The sequence below is a fragment of the Olea europaea genome, chromosome 11 (assembly GCF_002742605.1).
Source record: "Olea europaea var. sylvestris chromosome 11, O_europaea_v1, whole genome shotgun sequence".
Taxonomy (NCBI): Eukaryota; Viridiplantae; Streptophyta; class Magnoliopsida; order Lamiales; family Oleaceae; genus Olea; species Olea europaea.
Genome location: NC_036247.1, coordinates 19,867,381 through 19,874,514, shown reverse-complemented (window position 1 = coordinate 19,874,514; position 7,134 = coordinate 19,867,381). Strand labels below are relative to the sequence as shown.

The following is a 7,134-nucleotide window of genomic DNA, read 5'->3' as shown; positions in this document are numbered from 1 at the left end:
TGCTTAAAGGTTTACATTCTGAAATAAATGAATTGAGCAACCCTGTCGTACTATATTCAGATAGTCAGAGTGCAATACACCTGTGTAAAAACCCAGTTTATCATGAAAGAACTAAACACATTGACGTAAAATTGCATTTTATTAGACATATTGTCTCTAAAGAAATTTTGTTTCTTGAGAAAATTGCTACTGAATTTAATCCTGCAGACATGGGGACAAAGGTATTACCCTTGAACAAGTTTAAAACGTGTTTACAAATGTTGAATGTTGATACTGGGTAATTTTTTGTGGTGTTTGCAGGTAATATATTTGATGCCAACTGGAAGTGCTGGGAAGCTTATGTTTTCTTTTTATGGGATATTAATTTTTTAATAGAATTTGTACTATAGGCTTCTTGTATTACCACCGGCATCAAGAGATTGTTGGGCTGTGATGCCAGTCCAACCTATCTTTTAGGCAATGATGAGATAAATGGCCTTCGGCCCAAGTACTAAACCTTGCCCAATAAAGTTATTTGAGATGACCCACCAACCCAAACCTAATATTCAGCCCAATTGTATGTAAGTTGCTCTGGATCATTGGATGAAGATACAAATCAATGGCTAATTGTGTGTTACTATAAATGCAGGTCTTTAACCCTAATTTGAGAGACTTCTTCATTCTCTCCTTTTCTCCAGCCGTTTGGAACTTTCTGGGTTTCTGATTTCTTCATCTGTTCATCTTCTATGTGTGAGTCGGTCCTTTTCTCTTAGTGAGATCTGAAATATTCGTGTTTTCTCTGTGTGAGTAAACCAATATCTGTGATTAGATCCATATCTATCCATTGAAGCAACCCCACGTTGGGGACTTGTGAGAGTTTCTGGTTTGTGTACGGGTCTCTTTGATGATACAGAAGGGTACAAGGATCTGAACCTAAATCGATCATTATTCTTGGTGTCCAGTGGTATTTTGTAGAGTTAAAGTGTGTTTTCTTAGATGTGTAATTTTCTTACTGAGACTTGTACATAAGAACTATTAATCAGGTCCTCACTGTGCTCTTCTATTCCAACTTTCAGTTCTTTGACATCTTTCTGATTTACTTTTGCTGGCTCATTTTCACAAATTTCAAGGATTTTTTAAAGTTAGAAGAATGAATTTGTGGTTTTGTTTGCTCATGTTCCCCACATATGACGCCAATTTATTGACAGTGAAATTACAATTAAAAAATTTATCTCTGTGTCAGATTTTTCCTCCTAAATTAATTTGTTTTGATGTTTAAATTAGAATAAAAGGTGAAATGGCTATTTGAGAAGTAGATATTTGAATTTGCATGCTTTCCTCTCCAGCAGGAATATTAATGGATTCCTTTGGAGTTTTGAGTCATTCTAGAAAATGATAAGTAGCGATCGTTTACTGGTGGATTGATAATTGATTCTATTATGTATTCACGTGTTATTCAATGGTTAAGAAGTCATGGTTTTTAAATTTACCCTCGTGTATTAAAATAACGATTTTTGCCGCCATCAAGGGGATGGTTCGCCTAGCCTTTTTTGCAAGGCTTCCTTGCTTTAGCTGCCTTCACGCTCTTAGACTTTGTTGAGGAGGTTGAGTTCCCAGATAGACTTTTATTTGACATCAACGGTTTATATAGAATTTTCCTCCTCTTTTGTTAGTACAAGATATTTGTTCCATCATATAAACGCATACAGTTGCTCCAAAATTTCTATTTAACATAATAATTTTATTTCTTTTCCGCACCTAAAATTATTTTGATCTGCAGTTAGGCAACGAATGTGGTATGACCTTTGCACCTAAAGTTTATAGCCGGGTTAGATAATGCAAACATGTAAACTATCACCCAAACACTTTTTCAGGCAAACATGTATAGAATCCATGTACTTCATCTCAAGCTAAAAGAAGTCGATGAACAGCAGCTAAATGAAGTATTTGTGAATCGAAAAGCAACAGAATTGAATAACATTAACACAGAACGTTTGGTAGCAATCATTTACAGCAATATATCTTTTGCTTAAATTTAACATTGAAATAATAGTCTGATGAAAACAATTCATTAGACAAAGTTATAAAAGCTAACAACTTTCTGTACATACGACTGTACAGGTAATCCGTTGTTATTTTAAATAAACAAACAACAAAGGTCCGTAAGACGACTCAGAAAATATACAGTCCTGAAGCCTAATGAATCTACTTGATCTGCAGAAGAGTTTCAGCTATTGTCAGATACGATTGATGGTTAAGATTGAGTGCCAAACTCCATGTCCAGAGCAAATTCTATTAGTCTTCCAACTCCACAATCTTTGCCCTCCTCTCAGCTGCTTTCTTCCTGACAAAGATGCCCCATCTCATTGCAGCCTTAATTTTCAGCCAACCCACAACAGCCTTTCCAGAACGGGTTCGATCCTCATTATAACTTGAGCCTGGAGAAGGCGATGGTATATAAGTGGGAAAACCATACCCATCTTCAGGCATATTAACAGAGGCATGAGCTCCCATGCTGAAAAGCCGAAGCAAGTGCTGCATATCATCATTCTCAAGAATTTCATGACTTCTAATGCGAATTTCCTCCTCTGATAAGAAGTCATCAACACCCTTCTCCCGATTATTGGACCAGTCCTCAAAAGGATTAGGACTGGCTTGCTGAATAGAAGAATTTCCCGTTTGGAAAGATGATGACTGAGGAGGGCCAAGGGCAAGACCAACCCTCTCATCATATGAAAGGTTGACCTGCTGTTCAGGCTGAGTAAAAGAGGGGGTATCAAACTGGTTGCGGGAACTGGAATTTATAAGCTGAGGCTCGGTAGGATATCGAGTAATTATATTGTCGTAACCTGAACCTGAGATTGATAAAAAAAAAAAAATCGCAAGGCATTACGAACAAATGTCAGTGTGGCCATGTATGTATGACTTTCAGGAAATAATAGAGGTTACCAGTAAGATTAAAAAAAAAAAAAAAAAAAATTTAAGTGCACTTACCTGATCTGTCGTATTTCAAAAACTAAAAGAGGTTACCAGTGAAGATGATCAAAAGACAGTGGATTACAAATAAAATTAGAAGAACAAAATAATGTGGAACAAAAACGAAGATGAGAAAAGAGTACAATGGTACACGCACTTTCCTGATCTGTGCCCCCCACCCCCGCCCACCCCACACCCAACACCCAAAAAAAAATAATAATAAAAAATAAACATAAAAATGAAAACCCCCCACAAACCAAGCAATCATCTTTCCACCACCAAGATCAGATACCATTTCCTAGCACCAAAAGCTATGACATACCTCCCAATGTCATCTATGGTCTAAAAGCCACCCTCACCCACTTCCAGAAAAAGAAAAGGAAAAGAACCTCAAAAATACCCAACTGCAAAAACTAAAAAGAGAGAATTTTACTCCCAGGTCCTAAAGGGCAAAAGTAGATGTGATAAATTAAAGAAAATGCCGGCAATTATGTCACATGCTTAATAAATGACATTGAGATGTTTAAAGTAGAGGAAATTGTACCAATCAGAAAGTTTTAACATTTATTACTACTCTATTTCAGTCCCATGGCTGGCTGTCAATTATCAACTATTGAGTAAAAGAGGAATGTATTCATTAAGGTCAAACCTACCTCCAGTTAACATGTTCAGGTCAACTGATGGTTGCCGGCTGGCTGTCAATTATCAACTATCAAGTAAAAAGGGAATGTATTCAGTAAGGTCAAACATACCTCCTGTTAACACGTTTGAGTCAATTGACGGTTGCTCAGATTGAACTGATACTGGCAATCTCTGAAGTGGAAGCTGATTATCCAAAGCATTAGGATAATTGACAGGGCCCACAGGCAGATCATTGCGAGACATGTTCGACTTTTTAATTTGCTTAAAGTTCAAAAGTGATTTTCCATCATATTCTACAACCTGGGTCCAATTATCATATGCTTTCTTCACCAACATATCCACATATACCTACAGGTATTAAAATTTCGACAAAGCAATGCCATCAGTCGTAAGTTAATGGTTCATATGAAAATGTCTTATTGCACTAGCTCAAATAATTGTTGAAAATAGAACATCATCTAAAAAGTTACAAGCAAAGTATAAATATTAATCCCAGATTCCTGGTTTGAAGGCTCTCTTTGAGACTCAAAAAACTCTCGGGTAAATGCATTACACTCATGATTAGAAGATCAATAATTTCGCCATGTGTCCAAAGAAATCATTCAATGTTTGTGGTGAAGGACATAATTAATTCAGTGGGGATATTTCCAGACCAACAGACACCTTACATAAATGCCACTTCTAGCAAGAGAATGTCTTATTGCACCAGCTCAAATAATTGTTGAAACTAGAACATCATCCAAAAAGTTACAAGCAAAGTATAAATATTAATCCCAGATTCCTGGTTCGAAAGCTCTCTTTGAGACTCGAAAAACTCTCGGGTAAATGCATTACACTCATGATTAGAAGATGAATAATTTTTGCCATGTGTCCAAAGAAATCATTCAATGTTTGTCGTGAAGGACATAATTAATTCAGTGGGGATATTTCCAGACCAACAGACACCTTACATAAATGCCACTTCTAGCAAGAGAATCCAAAATGGAAACAGTTGAGTCTTAAAGATTACAGAAGTTCTTTATGAAATCAAGACACTCCTATCTTTTCAAATGTCAAAAACCAGAATAGACTTTATTTGGTAAACAAATTTCTGAAAACTTAATTGAATACACGGCCCAAGGGTTTGCCTACCACTATTTTTACATGGATCCAAGTTACACAGTGTAAGTCATGTTTGACAACATTTTACGTACATAAATCTTAAAACTGATCATTGACTTAAGGATACCCTACTAGTTTTGTTTCTTAATGCACTAAAATGCTTCATCTGACACTTGTAACCATTTCACTACTTGAAACAGAAGGAAAAAGTTTAAATATGAAGATTTGCAGTGCTCAGGTTCAAATCTAAATCTGCTATGAAATAAAATTTCGTACAAATACATTCACTGACAAACTATCGATTTTCGCGTAACATATATAACAAGCAACTAAAGGGGAAAATGAAACTTGTGTAGAAGAATAGTTAGAGGCAACAAACGATAAATCGTAATTTTAAGGGAAATATGACCAACCTTTTGGCTGTCAGAAAGTGAATCTGCTGGATGATATTGTTCGTTTGCTATAAGGCCAGTCAACTCATAGATATTGTTAAAAACAACACCCACATTTCTTGAATCATCAGGATAATATATATAAAGCTTTCCACTCAAGACACAAGTCTTCGCATGCTCTATGAGGGCCTCCCACATCTTATTTGACATACCACTACCAAGGATCTGGCAAAATCATGGATACAAATCAAAATATGAAAATCATGGAGCTTCTAATTCAACAGCTAAAGCCATCTTACATTTCGTAATTTTTGAGAGTCCCTGACCACAAGCTGCAGGAAGTCCTCAACCGTAAGTATTCCTGCATTATTAAGCCTCTTGTGAAATGAACCTTCCTTCCCGATCTTTTCCAATCTCCATACTTCGTCATTTAAAGCAGGAGGATAATGTTTTTTGTACACTGCATCAGAGAAAAGACTATTCAACAAATATTTCAAGATGATGAGAAATTAAACAACATTGAATAAAGTCTCTCACATTCCCCTCTGTGATCTTTAACACTAAAAGCCTCTGTTTTTGCTTCCCGTACGCGTATCCCCTCACAATATCCTGATGCAACCTTTAGACCAAGTCTGAACTTCCTGCTCCTTATCCAACTTGAATTATCAGTAAATGTGAGATCTCCTAGTGTTCCAACACCTTCCTTGAGTGTTACTTGCAAATCCCCAGTCAAAAGAGGCCTTTTCCCCTCACGCTCTTTCACAACGTGGCTTTCAAATTCTTCTTGAGTCCACCCTTCATCACCTTCGTTGTTAAAATCACCTTCTAGTACAACAATATCAAGTTTCACGCAAGATTCAAGTCCAGATGTTACAACATGGCCTGTGTTTGCATCAATCAGTACAACATGAATAGCAGCACCCTGCTCCCCCTCTACTTTCCCCCCAGTGAAGAGAGGGAGGGAAAGCCTGGACTTAAAATGAAGCTGCAAGTTTCTCCCATCTGGCCCTTCAATACGTTTAGGTGATGACCTGGAATATTCAATTCTTATAAAAAAATTCCAAAGACGAGGAAGCTTATATGATTCAGTGGATTAAACAATACAGTTCATAATTAATGAGAAACAAACAATCCACAGAATACCAGGGTCAATGACTATAACTATTGAAAATTATGTTCTGAATAAAAGTGACTTCCATTATAGAATGGAAGACCTTAATAGCTCTTCTTATATGTGAAAAACACTAAGAACAACTCCAAGCCCCAGTTGTGTATGCTGCCGAATGTAGCCAAACGTCAAGTACTCAAATTACACATGCAGGGGCATATTCCTTGATGAAATTAAAGGAGCCCTTGAAATATCGAAGTAATACTCTGCTTTTTCCATTAGTAAAGTTGATTATGTGATAACTGTCCACTGATTACTGAAGTTCTCCTATCTGGAGTGGATTCCTGAATATTCTTTCAACCTCCAAAAGTTCCTTATATTCTCATGCTTCTCCTTTTCTCGGCTTTTCCTAAATCTAGAGCTCGTAACAGATTACACATACAAGGGCAGAAATCAATTAACAGACTCAGAAGGCTTTACACCAACACCACTAAAAAACCTTATACTTCATAAAAGCATCATATCATAAATTAAAAAAAGTGACAGCTGCTTCAACTCAACTAATTATTCTCTCTCAAATAACAACAAATTAGGTGTAACGGCATAGATTAACAGTGTGAGAACCGATCTGGTGATCGATCCCACGAAGGCCCTGGGTCACTGGTCAGACGAGTGGGTGCAGGTTAATAATTAAAAACCCAAGGATAGTTTTCAGTGTGTAAATTTTATTTTAAGACAGATTTGAAGTTTTAACTTGTTTATCATTAATTAATTATACATTAGTCTCGCAAACTATTTTTGTTACCATAATGCTTTACAATTTTTAATTCTTTTTGTTACCTTAATATTTTAAAATTTTTAGTAATCTAGTATTAAGGAAATAAATTTATTTCTCAATATACATTAACAAATTAAAAAAGTAGTTATTTGATAATT

At 36.1% G+C, this 7,134-nt stretch overlaps 1 pseudogene; it reads right to left on the bottom strand.

Moving 5' to 3' along the window:
- Positions 1-1,946: 1,946 nt before the first annotated feature.
- On the bottom strand, positions 1,947-6,092 carry LOC111403708 (annotated as a pseudogene).
- Between the last annotated feature and the right edge of the window lie 1,042 nt (positions 6,093-7,134).